At 43.1% G+C, this 16222-nt stretch overlaps 1 protein-coding gene and 1 pseudogene across 8 annotated transcripts in view; one reads left to right on the top strand and one right to left on the bottom strand.

Moving 5' to 3' along the window:
• LOC100971826 (uncharacterized) overlaps positions 1 to 16222 on the bottom strand; it is a 243979-nt gene that overhangs the window by 80713 nt on the left and 147044 nt on the right. For 5 of the 8 annotated variants that reach the window (XR_008626508.2, XR_010113025.1, XR_010113023.1 and 2 more), the window contains 2 exons: positions 10420 to 10548; positions 9690 to 9816 (listed from right to left, as the gene is read on the bottom strand). The exons of the other annotated variants lie outside the window; for them this stretch is intronic. The gene's annotated coding sequence lies outside the window, so the exon portion shown is untranslated. The remainder of the gene's footprint in view (positions 1 to 9689; positions 9817 to 10419; positions 10549 to 16222) is intronic. 8 annotated transcript variants of the gene reach the window in all.
• Positions 9523 to 9595, top strand: LOC112440810 (U4 spliceosomal RNA; annotated as a pseudogene).

Genomic DNA, 16222 nt, shown 5'->3' with positions numbered 1-16222 from the left:
ACAGGTTGAGACATCACACCATAAATCATAAGGGGTAGAGAGCCCTGCCACAGAAGGAGGCCTGGGTTCTAAGCATCATGGAGAAGAAGGACTTTACCCAGCCTCAGTGAGGGGTGGTGGAAAAGACGAAAATCAGGAAACATTTCCCAAAAGAAAAATGAGATTCTCTGATGGAACCTGGAATTGAGCAGAGCAAAGGGATGTGTTGCCAGCAGAGTTGATTAGGCTACAGGTCATTGGAAGAACATATTTAGAAGAAACCAAAGCTAGAGTGAACTCCAAGTAAACACCAAAGTTTACTTTTTTGTCCACTGCAAGTGCACAGCATTGCAGGAGCTAGCCTCCGAGTGCCAAGCTGCTGCCATTCCTGTCTCCTGGGGGGCCGATTCTGCCTTTCCAGAAGCAACACAGTGAGCCTTCATGGAAACCCCATCCCACAAGTGAGAGAAGCTAAGTGAATCTGCACATGCTGGTCTAGGAAGACATCCGTGATACCGTAAATAAAAATGGCGCACTTATCAATACCATTGCAAGTTTCCATTTCCTGCCTCCCTCAAAACGAAGTACAAAAAAGCAAACGTTGTGAGCATGTATGCACTTGCAAAAGCTGATTGTTAAATATTCAAGAAATTTGCGAACTCGTTTTTAAAGCTTTGGTTGCCTGAAATCGGCTGCGGTGGGATTTCACCATTGAAATTGACAAACCTACAATTCAGGGTTTTTGTTTCTCCCCTTGAGAAGTTTAACAGTGCCACTACATTTGCATAAATTACCAAACTGACAACAGAGATTATCTCAAGAAGGGGCGGGATGGGTTTCAAGCTGGTGTTGGTTACTTTCCCGTCTTTCTATTATTAATTTTTAAAATTGGTGCAATTATAGCAATTTTTAATTTTTTCCATTATCTCCCAGATGTAAAAAATTAACATAAAACAAAACCACCAGGCTGTAATTCCTCATTTTCAGAGTTCTTTTCCTTGGAGGCAGCAGCAGCATCCTGGGCACCGTGGCTGCCTTCAGCTGGTCCAGACGCAGTGGCTCTGACGTTCTCTGGCAGGCGGGAAACACTGCCTGATGGTCAGCGGCTGCTCATCGCTGATGCACTGCTAAGAACTGGGCAGCCCAGACCAGCTAGACAGCTGAGGTCTTTCCGGGAAGCTGGACACACCTCCCCAGGGAAGAGCCTTCCTTAGCTGCAGACTGAGCCACAGACCTCGCGGCTCATCTGCTGCAACCATTATGAATCATACTAGGATTATCAAGGAACAGTCTTCTCCAGGATCAGCCCTTTCCCTACCACTGTCGGATTCAGGGAATTTTAAGTGGTGGGGGGAGGAGGGAGGTAGCCGGTGTATTCCAGACAGCAACACTAACTGCCTGTCCTGAGGACGCAAGATTTTCTCATTTGTAAGGCTCTGCGTAACACACTCATCCTAGCACACAGGGCTTCAATGTCAGGATGCAGCCTCCTTCCCAGGAAGCTGGCTGGACACTAGGTCACAGACGAGCTGAAGCTCTCCCAAGAATACATCCCCTGTTTGACCCTGTCATTCACTGCTACGGCCACCTGAAGACGAGACTTTCCATCTGGAACATTTCGGTACCTATCTCCCTGGCATTTCTCCAGTACTCTTTTCCTCTGTGATTGTTTAGCCCAATAAGCACACAGAATGGCATTACACATAGTGGTAAAGAAGCTGTTACATGTGGTGATGAAGATGTCATTACATGCAGCAATGAAGGGGGCTTCCAGGAGCCTAACAGAGGGGACAGAGGCACAAAGGGGCTGCTGCCCACTTCCTGGGGAGAGCATCTACCAATTTCCAGCCTGTGTCTGGCACAGAGCAGCTAATCATGACATGACTGCTGACCTGTGGGTGACTTTATGTGACCTTTTATAACATCTTTTTCTTTCCTTATCATATCATCATGCCATTTGAACAATTTGCATCCTGTCCCTTTTCCCCATAATGAAGTCATTTTTAACCCTTATTTTCATGTTTGCATGGCTGAAGAAAGAATTCTGTGCACGTGCTGGAGGGCCTTCCACCACTCCCCTCTCACAGGAGATTGAAGCTATTTTGGAGTTTTCATGGTTATAAACACACTGCAGCCAATATTTTTGTGCGTATTCGCAACAGGATTCGGAAAATGTTCTCTGAAATAAATCTACGTATTCGTAGATTATTACAAACTCCCAGGGCGCAGGAGGGTAAGATGTGCTGGTATTCCGTCTGATCCTGGTGAACACAGGAGCTGAATGTGACCTACAGCTGGGCCACATGTGGCATCACCCCCGACGCAAGGAGTGAGAGCCCCAGAGACCTCATCTGACATGTGGCAGGCTGTGATGGCTGCCGATATAAATGAGGCTGTGTGTGTCCAGGTCCTATTAATTCATGTTAAAAAATTAAGGAGGGCTGGGCATGATGGCTCACGCCTATAATTCCAGCACTTTGGGAGGCCGAGGCAGGAGGATAACTTGAGCCCAGGAGTTTGAGACCAGCCCTGGCAACATAGCAAGATCCCTGTTTAAAAAAATTAAAAAAAAAAAAAAAAAATAGCGCTTGGTGGCATGCACTTATAGTCCCAGCTGCTTGGGAGGCTGAGGTGGGAGGATCACTTGAACCTAGGAGGTTGAGGCTGCAGTGAGCTCACTGCACTCCAGCCTGGGCTACAGAGCAAGACTCTGTCTCAGAAACAAAACAAAATGAAAAAATTAAGGAGGCAGCTGGCCGTGTAGTTGTGTAGACAACACATTCTTCATGTCTCAGGAACCGGGCAGCAGAATTTTTGCTGTTGCAGGAATCTTCCCACCTGTTCTTCTGTGGTCATTTCTGCTCCATTCTCCATTGCCCTCTGGCACACTGAGAAAGCCCTTTGACATGGAGACATTCAGAGGCAAAGTTTGGAAAATAAGACTCTAGGACCTTCATACAAGGGCGAGAGAATTTAATTCAGGTTAGAAATGTCGGGATTTGAGGTCCACTGGATTTGTATAGCTGCCCATATGTCCCCCAACCTCTCTGAGTCTATGCATTTCCATCTATAAGCAGGTGGGGTGACGATGGCCAGATAATCTCCAAGAGCCCCTCTCTGATGTTCTACACCATCTTGGAAACTTTTCTTTTTCTTTTGAGACAGGGTCTTGCTGTGTTTCCCAGTTTTGTCTTGAACTCCTGGGCTCAAGCCATACTCTTACCTTGGCCTCCCAAAGTGCTGGGATTACAGGCATGAGCCACCATCTTGGAATCTAAGAGGATGGGAGCTGCTAACCCAGGAATGGCAGGGAACTCATCCTCATCCGGACTGAGACATCAGACCCTCCAAACTTCAAGTTTCCACAGCACTGAAGCTCTGATTAGGAAAAGCCATGGCTTTCTGGCCAGGATAACCATGTCGTGTCACCTGGGTAGCTTATTCAATTGTGAGTGTTTAAAGAGCAGTACAGGCATGACTCATCTTCGTCTCCCTCACAGCACCAGTTGTGTGGTGAGCCTGTAGGAGAATTCGTGCTGTCTCCTTTGTAGTGAAAACAAAACCAAAGACAATCTATAAGATACCAGCAAGGGAGGAGTTAATGTAAATCATGATCCAGCTGTAAGCATTAGCCATTACATTCATGGTGGAGATCTATCCTTAATAACACAGAGAGATGTCTACCACATATTTCCAAAGGGATACATTAATTTCAGGACCACACGAATGGTCCTGTGAGGCCATGTGTACCTACAAACAATCCACAAATAAGTAAGGCCATAGTTGGTGACACATGTTATGCAAGGGTAGGTTCACAAACCCAACCTCACTTATTCTTGAGCAACACTAAGGTATTTATGGCAGAGAATGGTTACCATCCCCGCCCCTTTTTTTTTTTTTTTTTTTTTGAGACAGGGTCTTGGTCTGTTGCCCAGGCTGGAGTGCAATGGTGTGATCTTGGTTCACCGCAATCTCCACCTCCCAGATTCTGGTGATCCTCCTATTCAGTCTCTTAAGTAGCTGAGACCACAGGCATGTGCCACCACAAGTGGCTAATTTTTGTATTTTTTATAGAGACAGGGTTTCGCTATGTTGCCCAGGCTGATCTCCAACTCCTGAGATGAAGCAATCCTCCCACCTTGGCTTCCCAAAGACCATCCCCCTTCTAAAGCTCATCCAGAACTTATCCCTGGCAAGTGAAATGATTGTAGCCTACTTCCAGAAGACGTGTTTAAGAAGTGGTGTGCCTTCTCTCCTGTCCTTCATCTCTGCCGCCAGTTGGAGTAACTTCAAGGTCCCAGGGATGGCAGAACAACTACATGGAAGAGACCTGGGTCTCTAGATCACAGAATGAAGAAAAGCCACCTAATGACCAGGAAAACCCTTCTCAAACTTTTTTTTTTTTTTTTTTTTTGAGACAAAGTCTTGCTCAGTCACCAGGCTGGAGTGCAGTGGCGTGATCTTGGCTCACTGCAACCTCCGCCTCCCAGGTTCAAGCGATTCTCCTGCCTCAGCCTCCCGAATAGCTGAATCTACAGGCGCATGCCACCACAGCCAGTTAATTTTGGTGTTTTTAGTGGAGACAGGGTTTCACCATGTTGGCCAGGATGGTCTCGATTTCTTGACCTCGTGATCTACCTCCTTGGCCTCCCAAAGTGCTGGGGTTACAGACGTGAGCCACTGCGCCCAGCTTCAAACTATTATCTGACTTAGAAAGAGGTGTCTTTGAGCTACTAAAATACTGAGGTTTATTTGTTATGTCATCTAGAATTACTCTAACTAAACAATCACTTCTCAGACAGGCACAGTGGCTCACACTTGTAATCCCAGCATTTTGGGAGGCCGAGATGGGCAGATCACATGAGGCCAGGAGTTTAAGACCAGCCTGGTCAACATAGTGAAAACCAGTCTCTACTAAAAATACAAAAATTAGCCTGATGCGTTGGTGCACGTCTGCAATCCCAGTTACTCAGGAGGCTGAGGCACGAGAATCGCTTGAACCCAGATACCAGAGGTTGCAGTTAGCTGAGATCGCACCACTGTGCTCCAGCCTGGGCAACAGAGTGAAACCCGGTCTCAAAAATAAATAAATAAATAAATAAATAAATCTATTTCTCTTTTCTTTCTCTTAGGTGAGGAAACTGAGGCTCAACATGGTAAATTAAACTTGACAACTCACAAGGTGTGGATTCCCACTAGTTTCTTGGACAGTTTCTAAAGTCTATGATCTTTCCACAGCACCCAGCTTGTGGCATGCTAATTGCTTAAGTGCCCCTAGAGTCCAGATGAAGAAAGTTCAGGGCACAAGACTCTGAGAGTACAAAGCACTCCAGAAATAAGCCAGTTGCATTTGTCATTAGCTTTCCTGTCCACATTACCTTTTCTTAGTCAGGTTCAGTCCATCTAGAACTTCAATTTCAATGGAAACAGAGGAAACGAATGTGGTAGCAGACATCACTAAGCACTCTCAAAGCTTTCTTGTTACTTTGAAATGGTCTAAAAAGCCCATTCTTTCTACCCACTTGGTCCCCACCTTCCCCGCCAAGTCTGTGTTCTCTGTTCGGTTCATTATCAGCACCGCCCACGGCCAGACATGGCCAGGCGGCTTCACAGAAGCCAAAGAGCTTATCAGAAATAAGTACTTTATTTGACAGTGAGGCCAGATGTGCAGAGAGAGGCATTTCAAGGCCTTCACTTCTCTTCTCATAATTAGTCAGCTTCTAGCAATGATGAGAGTCTGAAGATGTCGCAAAATAATGAATGACCTTCTCAAGCAGCTCCAATGAGGGAGCGTTGTTTCAGCACCCATCACAGGATTCTAGAATGTGAGCATTGAGGGAGACCCTCAAAATACTGGCTAACCCCCCTTGTAGAGATGAGGATAAATTCCCAGAGAAAAGCTATGTCGTCTGTCTGGCCACTCTCTGTGTATCCACTGTGCACCTGCCATGTGTCAGGCAGTGACCTAAACCCTGGGAGGGAATAAATGCAAAAAAGACACATTCCCTCACCTTGACAAAACAGAGCTTCGTGAGAGACACTGACCCATTTATCTCAGGCCCATACATGTTTATTGCAGGGCCTACTAACACTTGGGTCCCCACTGCTCACCAGAACAACAGCTATTACAGCAGCTACAATGGTCCAAACCTATCCTCATATACGTGTCTATAGTTCCCAGAAATCTGTAAAGATTTCTGTAAAGGTCTTTTGTGACTCCAGGATTTAACACAGCATCTCAGGATGTGATGTTTAAGCTAAATTGAGTCAAAAAAATAACTTTTTGTTCATTTTGGTCCAGCGTGATTCATTCATTAATTCATTTGACGAGGCACATTTCCTAGCCCCAATGATTAGGACTTACTGTTGAGGGACAGAGACGTAATAATCACAGTAAGTCCCAGGACACTATATGTGGAAGGGAAAGAAAGAATGCAGGTGACACAACTAACTCTGTCAGGAGAGTCTTCCCCCACAGCAAGGTACGAATAAGGACTATTTGTTCCAGTCTCTGTAGCATCCTAGCCTATTTCCACTTCCTCTTGTCATCATCTGTCCTCCTCAAAGTTCAAATGGCTCAAGAGGCAGAGATTGCATCTCTCTTGTCCATTCCTCAGCATTCAGCAAGTGTTCAACAAACATTTGTGGAATGAATATATCAGGTTAGGGACACAAAAACACATTACAATTCCATAATAGAAATAGAAAGTGATGATATGCTTATACATAGGAAGAAGTGGCTAACTCTGCCAGGGGGGAAAAAAAAACAGGAAAAATATCTTACATACATTTATACACTCACACACATGCAGCTATTGCAATGATAACAACACCATTAAGCAAGACTTATTTGTGGAACCCTAACTATTCAACAGGCATAATCCCAAGAGTTAATGCTCACAACAGACTTATAAGGAAACTAGTATTATTATCCCCATGTTACAGAGGAGATGGAAACAGAGGCACAGGGAAGTGGGGGGTGGCCTTTCTGAGGTCACAGAGCTAGTAAAAACAAGAGTTGCAGTATAAATCCACATGGCACCCCCATAGACTATGACCTCAAATCAGGATGGCTTCAGGGAAGAAGGAATGAAATCATTTCTACAAAACCAAAAGCAATCGGCACAGAGCTAGCAGGCCCTAGGAACATAGCAGGCCCCTTCATGCCTCATTCCAATAACCCATGAACCTGAATGTGCAAACCTGCCCCACACCAACAAAAATTTGGTGATTCTCAGCCATCTAAAGAGATTTTTTAAAACACCAAAGCCCAGATCCCTCTCTAGATCAATTAAATCTTAATCTCTGGAGTACGGTGGGAGTGGGGTAGATATTAGTAGATTTTGCAAGCCCCTAGGTGACTATGGTATACAGCCAGGACTAGGAACTCCTAGAGTGACTTGTTTACAAGGTACAAAACAGGACTCTGGCAGGAGGAGCAGCCGAGAAATTGCTGAGGATCAGCAAGAGTGCAAGAAAGAATGAGTTGACTGTTTGACTACTGTTTCCCTAGATTAATTATTCATGTGACTCGAAACAGGGTCTCCATCAACTCTGCAAGAACTCCTTGCACACCCAACAGGGCCAACGTTGGCTCACATTCATTTGAAGAGGGTGCCCAACTGTCTGCAACCCTAATGCCCTGCCCAAGAGGAGTTGAAGACCTTGCTAAACTCACTCAACTCTTGAAGCCTCCATTTTCTCATTTGCAAAATGAGAACAATAAAAGCTGGTTCTAAGGGCATTTGTGAGCATTAAAGGGGATATTGATGTTGACGAATTTACCAAAATGCAAAACAAACAGAAAAGCATCAGCCTCAGAGAAAATATTATTTCCACCTTGGAAAAGACTGAGTAGAGTAAAGAGTACAGTAGAGACCCAGGTCCAAGCCTGGCTTGGCCTTTCCTAGCAAGTCTAGAAATGACTCTGCCCATGTATTCCTCTTCTGCCAACCAAGGTACCACAATAGCTCCTTCATGCATCCCCCTCATTCAGCAAATGTGTATTGAATGTCAACTCTAATGTTTTGATATAAATCATGGGAGCTAATGTACTCACAAAAATGCTTTGGAAATTTTAATGTGCTCCACAAATAAGAGGGAATCGTTTCTGTTTGTAATGATTCACTGTAAGCTCACAAGTCCCAAAGTCTAAGGGACCTTATGGGGTCACATCACAGTGCAATGCTTGGATCCTTTCAGCCCCACCCCCTCTCAGTAGTAATACAGTCCCTGTGTGGATATCTCCAGTGATGAGATCCCAACCACTGTCAGAGACAGAGCATTCTCTCAGGTTCCTTTTCCTTTTATGAAGTTGCTTTCTGTTTGCCTACTGTTTCTACCTTTCCATTTTGGTTCTGATCTTTGGGGCCACAAGAAGTATATTTGACCTCTTCTCAGCCTTTCACTAATTGAATATCACCACCATCAAGGTCCAGTCTCTACCTCCTAACTCCTCTCCACATCTTCTCTCTGTGAAGCTAAGACGGCCCTAGTTTCCTTGTATTTCTCCATTTGGAAGGCTATAATAGACTGCACCAGACTGGGTGGCTTAAATAATAGAAAATTCATTTTCTTACAGTTCTGAAGACTACAAGTGCAAGATCAAGGTGCTAGTATGGTCTGTTCTGATGAGGGCCCTCTCCTTGCATTGTGGATGGCTCCCTTCTCATTGTGTCCTCACGTAGCAGAGAGAGAAGAGAGACAGTAAGCTCTCTGAGGTCTCTTATTTTGAGGGCACTAATTTCATCACGAGGGCCCCACCCTCATAATCTCATTTAACCTGAATTATCTCCAAAAGGTCCACTTCTTAATACTGAGTACATGGGGGTAGGTTTCATCATATACGTTTGGGAGGAGGAAAACAGTTCAGTCCATAACACTCCCTCACAAAAGATTATCTTGCTAAACAGAAGCAAATCTGATTGAGACATTGACTAAGTACCCGCCATGCCTACAAAACATGACTCGTATACGCTGAAGAAATCAATTTGATTGCCCTACCATCAAGACACATATAGTCTAAAGATTGTTGCCATCTACATTTTAGAGGTCCCCGCACCTTAAGACAGAATGAGCCAGAGGCCTGGGTAAATTTGGAATTTACAAATAGAGTCAAAGAAGTCAAGGCAAGAGAAAAACATAGCCCCACCCTTTCATTAGATTTTATTCTAGAGATTAAGACTCCTAAACCAAAATCACAAAATCTCAACCCATTCACTGTTGACTGATTGCCTTCTTTGGATCATGCTGCAGAAATCACAGCAGCAATAAACATGGCAGGCAAATGTGTCAACCCTTGGGGAACTTTAACTTGTTTTCTGCTGTTGTAGTGAGATCAAGTGTGTGTGATTCTACGAGACGGGACATGTGAAACTTCCCTGTACCCCTCAAGCCCAGCACAGAGCCTCATCCAGAGTAGATGCTCAATGATGACACCTTATAAAACAACAAATAATAGCCAAGACCTCTCCTAAGTCTGCTGAGGGGTAGCCACATGGCTTCTTAAAAGTCAGAGGCCATTTGCTATTAAAGAAAGCCATGAGCTTTGCGCAGTGGCAGTATCGTAGCCAATGAGGTTTCTCTGAGGTGCGATTATTGCTAATACAAAGCCATGGATGGTCCTGGAGACCAGAGCCATCAAAACCCTTGTTCTTGTGCGGAAAAGAAGGCAAACCAGGGACCGAACTTGGATTTTGAAGATGACTCACCACCAAAATCCCAGGTCTTGATGACAGGTTAAATCTTGTAAAACTTTAATTTGGCGAAGAAGTTGGCTGCTGTATTACTCTGTCACATGTCTTGGGAGAGGTCCAGTTTCTGTCACCCTAGCATTAACTGAAAAGCGGGATGAAATATGAAGACATTTTGCAGTTTATAAGAGAAAAGCACCAGGGAGTTTTAACAATTTGGAGAAGTATCATCCTAAAATTGGACTCTAATGGGCACTGAAACCATTGCTGCACTCAGTAAAACTGGGTTGCCTAAAGCTACTGCCATGGAGAATCTAAAACAAGACATAGTTTAAGAGGCACGAATCAGTCACATAGAGGCTTGATGCACAATATGTCCAATGAAGCTTCCACCGGAGAACTGAAAAGCAGTATCTCAGCAGAATTGCAACTGCTGATTTTAGGTTCTTGTCAATCTATTCTAACTCTTAGCAAAAGATTCTTACTGTTCAGCCTCAGAAACACTTTTATCTTAGTTGACTTTCCTGAAATCATGCTGTATTGAGCTACGATTCTTACTCAAATGTAGTTCCTATGTCAGAATCTCATCAATGAGAAATTTCGCAAGATTGCGTGCCAAAATATCCAGTACCACACTTGCATATTTTTACTTCAAACAGAATTAACATTGCATCTTAGACACAGCGTGGTTTACCCTGCTAGTCATCTCAAACACTGAAGACGGTGACTGTACTACATGACTATTTACCTGCTCAGCTCAGGTTCCCATTGTTCACATTCACATCAAGACAGATCAGCACTGGCACAACCACTGCTTTTATTGGGTATATCAAGTGTTAACAGATCCTTCAATGTGTTTCTGAAAATCTCTGTTGGCCTATGGTAAAGAAAAATAAAATCTATTTTGAAAACTCACAGAGCTGTAGTTAAAGGTTCATTTAATACCACCTATATGTCTTTAATGTCTTTAGACAGAAAAAAAAAAAGCTTTACAGTTCAATTAATGTTTCCCCTTTGGGTGCAATTTAACAGAAAGGGCTTCAGAAAAAGAATGAAAGAGGGCTATTAAACACATTTCTTATATAAAGATACTTGTTCTTATGCAGGACATATAGAATAGGCCTTTTTTGTAGCAAATATTTTAAACAAGAGATATTTTGTTATGTGATGCTTTTTTAGCTGCAGCTAAAACAATTTTTAGTCGTGGAAATTCTGAAAAGCTTGTCATTTCTTTTATTATACTTACTAGAATATGATTACTTTTGTTGAAGGACAATATTTTCCCCTCTTTTCCTTACCCTGTGGCCCCCAAAAATGTTTCTGCTAATGATATAAGCAGATTTCTAATACTTTATCTGCTTTTAATCTATGAAAATTAATATTTGGATATTTCATAATTATCTTGATTATGTCACTTGATAAAATAGTGATATGTATTAATGTTAGTTCAACCATATATTTATACTGCCTGGGAATAGGTGGCTGCAATTGTGTGGCGAGCATAATTTGGCAGCGTTCACTAGCTTGCAAAAACCTACTGCAAGAGCTTAAACATCTACATGAACACTGATATGAAAAAAGCATGTAAGCCTGACCATAGCTTCTAGTTCCTAGATGGACCTGGCTGTGTTTTTCAGGCCCCAACCTGCAGGGAGCCCCTTCAATCTCATCAGCTGAGTGGGCAGAATAAAGACATCATGCCTGCACATGCTCAGCATTGTGCCCAGCATGGTCAGGGATTGATAAAAACACTTGTGTATTCTCTTTTTATTATCATCACCACCATTATAATCATTACTGAGAGATGCATCCGTAGAGACATCATGTCAGAGAGAAGCAGAGGAACCCAGAAGGCAGCAATGAAACTAACATTTAGAAGCAACACAGGTGATGGGGCAGCCCAGAAAGCTGAAGACAGAAACCATTTCGGAGAATTAGCTGCAAAAGAAGTAGGGAACAGGCATGAGAAGGGGACAGTTCTTTCTGGAGCTAACTCAGTGAACACGCCAGAGCCTGTGGGAGCATACATTTTTGCATCAGTTTCCTCATTGATAAATTGGAAGAAAGGTACATGGTAGAGAATGTTATATTAGTCGATATTTGTAACAAGTCAGGGCACATAACAGGCCCTCACTCAAGAGAAGACACTTTTGTTCTCACATCTCCCTTCTTAAATTAAGGAGCATCTGCCCTGTATACAATCCTGCACAAAAATAAATCCACGTAAACAAAATTTCACAGTAACTATAAAAGCCTAATGATCATTAAAAATTCCTGGGAGAAACAGATGACCATTCACTAATTAATCAAGTTTAGATAAATCAAGCACCACTTAAAGAATCATTACTCCTTAAAGAGGTAAATGCAACGATTGTCACATGGCCAATTTCTAATTTTTCATTTCTCTGGGGAGACCAAAATGATACAATCTTAGTAATAAATTTCTCCCTAAAGTTTCTGAGGACAAACAATTTCCAGCCTCCTCAGACAAAGGTAAGATGAGTCAACTAGCATTACTGTCAACAAGTATGAAATGTAGGCCACCTTTGTGTCTACAACTAACATACTTTGTTAAGGATCAGATGTAGGACAGTGGTTTGTGGAGTGAAAATTAGGTGGGTGTCCACTGGGCAAGACATTGCACAGCACTGCCTGTGCTGGAAAATGCAAAAGAGAATAAGCTGGATGGGAAGACATCAAACCTAAACCTACACGTGTAGAATCACACTCATGCATACAACCCACATTCTTACTGTTTTCCCATTATCAGGAGACATCAAAAAGTCAAAGTTGTCTCATACCTTCCAAACACATTTCCCAGAAATGTCTGTTAACAGGAAGTACATACCCTTCACAGAATTTCTCCCATGTGTAGATAAATATGTATGTGCACTATATTGTTCTGTCTTGCTCCTACAAAAATGGGCCAATTCTATACAAATGGTACTACAACTTATCTTTTCCAATTGATTGTGGACACCATCCCATATTAGTACATATAAATCTATCTCATGGTTTGTATTTAGGTTTTTTTTTTTTTTTTTAGTTTTTATTTTAAAATAATTTCAGATGTACAAAGTAAGAGTTTAAAAAACTGAGAAATTCCATTTAGCCTTGCAACTTCTCAATTTTGACATCTTATATACACAGTACAATTATTTAACTGTGTCAGGAAATTAACTTTAGTACAATACTATTGCCCAATCTAGCAACTTAATACAATACTATTGCTTAGTTGCTCAATCTAGAGACGATATTCAAATTTCATCAGTAACACTTTTTTCCAATGCAGAACGCAGCCCGCAGTCGTGCGTTGCAGTTACAGTTGGAGCGTGTCCCTTCGTCTCTTTTAATCTGAACTCATTCCTCAGTCATTCTTTGTCTTTCATTTTTAAAGAGTGCTGATCAGTTGTTTACTAGAATGTCACTCCATTTGTGTTTGCCTGATATTTCCTCCTTGTTAAATTCAGGTTATAGTTCTGTCAAGGATAGCACAGCAGCAATGGCTGATTCCAGGGCTGGAGCAGGCAAAGTGTACACTAAGCCTAGAATAACTTGTGGGGCCAAAAGGTAAGGCAGTGCTCCAAAAACAACAGTAAAATGGCAAAAATACATAGACCCCAACTTGAAGGGCATCCCAAGGTAAAATCTAGAAAAATCTGAGCACAAAATGTATTATAGTCATGGGTTATAACCAATATAATGAGAATCCATGAGTCCATACTGATTTAAAAAAAAAATTGCATTTTTTCAATATAAAAGAAAATATCTTCCTTATAGTAAAATTTTAATTGACAAATGTAGAAGTAATGATGGAAGTAGAAAATCACTGTTTGGCACACACTGTAGTAATAACTGTTTCAGACAAGAATTATCCACGAATGCTAAAATTAGTTTGGTGAAAGTATGATGAGAAACAAGATACTTACATAGGTCCAAAGCATCTCCTGACAAGATACTTATTCACTACACATAAAAAAAAATAGAAACTTTACAGTAGAGAAATCTGGCAGACATCACCTTAATCAAGTGATGGAAGTAAACATCATTAGTAACGTGACAAACCAACACCAGGTGCCTCCTGATCTGAGGCACTGAGAAGGACACAGCATCTCATTCTTTATAGTGGCAGCTGAGCATTGTACTGTTGACCAGCTAGGCTGTCTTCAAGGTTCTGATACATTACTAATGCTGTTGAATAAATATCTTTTGAAACTTCCCTCACTATTTCTAGGGTACAGACTCCAAGAAGTGGGATTTCTGGGCCAGAGGGTGCATATACTCTAAACTTGGAGAAGTCCTGCCCAAATTTCCCTTATCTTTTTATTTTTATGATTATGATTATGATTATTATTACTATTTTTTGAGACAAGGTCTCACTGTGGCACTGAGGCTGGAGGGCAGTGGCGCAATCTCAGCTCACTGCAACCTCTGCCTCCGAGGTTCAAGTGATTCTCCTTCTTCAGCCCCCTGAGTAGCTGGGACTACAGGCGCGCACTACCACATCTGGCTAATTTTTGTATTTTTGGTGGAGACGGGGTTTCACCTTGTTGGCAGCTTGGCCTCGAACTCCTGACCTCAAGTAATCTGCCTGCCTTGGCCTCCCAAAGTGCTGGCATTGCGGGTGTGAGCCACCACACCTGGCCTCGAAACTTCCTTTAGAGCTGTTGGTCCTGTTCATCACCCTCCACCTTTCAGCAGCAGTGTGTGAGAGTACCCACTTTCTTTGCTAGCATTCAGCACTACAAGCCACCAGAATGCTGAAAGCTGGGGCAAAGGAAGCCATATGTGGCTGTGTCAGCAGCTGGGCAGATGCAGGGAGTACAGCAGGAGCCAGACAAACCGAGAGTACTGGATGCATCCGGATGCAGAGGGATGTTCTGAGGTTTAACTAAGTCAGGGCTCCAGGACACGCTGCAGTCAGCAGCAGGTACATGTACAAAAGATAGCAGGGGAAAGACGACAAGACTAGGGCATATCTGTTGGATGCTATTTGAGAGGTTTGCTATTTAGAAATGACCTAAGAGTTTAAACTTGCACCAAGCCCCACCTGGCCCAGTCTCCATCCTTCAGTCACAGCTCCTTAAAAGTCTAAGACAGGGGTGTCCAATCTTTTGGCTTCCCTGGGCCACATTGGAAGAAGAAGAATTGTCTTGGGCCACACATAAAATACACTAACACTAACGATAGCTGATGAGCTTTAAAAACAAATAACAAAAAAATCTCATAAGCTTGGTCTAAGACAATACAAATGTAGTAGTGAGGTTTCCCAGTCAAACTTATTAGTGATAGTTGCCAACCTTTGTGTTGTAACTTTTTTTTTTTTTGAGATGGAGTTTTGTTCTTGTTGCCCAGGCTGGAGTGCAATGGTGTGATCTCCGCTCACTGCAACCTCCACCTCCCAGGTTCAAGCGATTCTCCTGCCTCAGCCTCCCGAGTAGCTGGGATTACAGGCATGTGCCACCACGCCTGGCTAATTTTGTATTTTTAGTAGAGACGGGGTTTCTTCATGTTAGTCAGGTTGGTCTTGAACTCCCAACCTCAAGTGATCTGCCCTCCTCCACCTCCCAAAGTGCTGGGATTACAGGCGTGAGCCACTGTGCCCAGCCTATGCTGTATTTTATAATCAATTTCATGTCACTTTATGTGGACTTCGCAACAACATAGAGAAAGGCATTGTTACATTTACAGGTAACAAAGAGTGGAAAATCAGAGAGGGAAAGTAACTTGTTCAGGGCTGCACAGCTGCAAAGTGAGGCAGGTAATTGGTATTCGAAAGGCTACTTCAGTGGTATCTGGAGACTAGTCTATCTCCTGGCCCGGGCTTCTCCCTGTAGCAGGACCACTGTTGTCCTAACGCCACAAATACATTATCTCATTTCATCTCTACAGCCATCTGATGAGATGGGTACTATTGTTAGCTCCATTTTACAAATAGGAAAACAGAGATTGTGCCCAGGGCTTTGCTACCAGTAATGGGTGGGCTCAGGACTCTCTCGGCAGAGAGGGAAGTGAGGGGACAAGGCAGACCCAGCTCAACCCCACCTCCAGGATGAGCAAATGTAGAGAAAGGTGAAGAAGTGCTGGCACCTGAATAAAGCCCTCCCTTCTCCCCCACCCAATAAACCCAGTAAATCCATAGTTCTTGATTACCCACTGTATACAAACTGGCTGGATTACATGGACCTGCTTTACAGACTAATGTTCATTATAATTCACAAGAGTCAAGGGGATCTTATTGTACAATGAAATACAGTAGTTGCGGCCTGCTGTGGACTGAAAGGTGCCAGCATCCATTCTGCATTCATATGTTGAAGTCCCAACCCCTAAGGTGACTTTATTGGAGATAGAAACCTTATGGAGGTTAGTAAGGTTAAACGAGGTCCTGAGGGTGAAGTCCTAATCTGAAAGGATATGTGTCCTTATAAGAAGAAACACCAGAGAACCCTCTCTGCTCCTACAACCATGTAAGGACACAGAAGAAGGCAACCATCTGCAAGCCAAGAGGAGAGCCCCCACCAGAAACTGAATCAGTTCACACCTTGACCTTG

The sequence above is a fragment of the Pan paniscus genome, chromosome 7 (assembly GCF_029289425.2).
Source record: "Pan paniscus chromosome 7, NHGRI_mPanPan1-v2.0_pri, whole genome shotgun sequence".
Lineage (NCBI taxonomy): Eukaryota > Metazoa > Chordata > Mammalia > Primates > Hominidae > Pan > Pan paniscus.
This window is presented reverse-complemented; position numbering and strand designations above follow the sequence as displayed.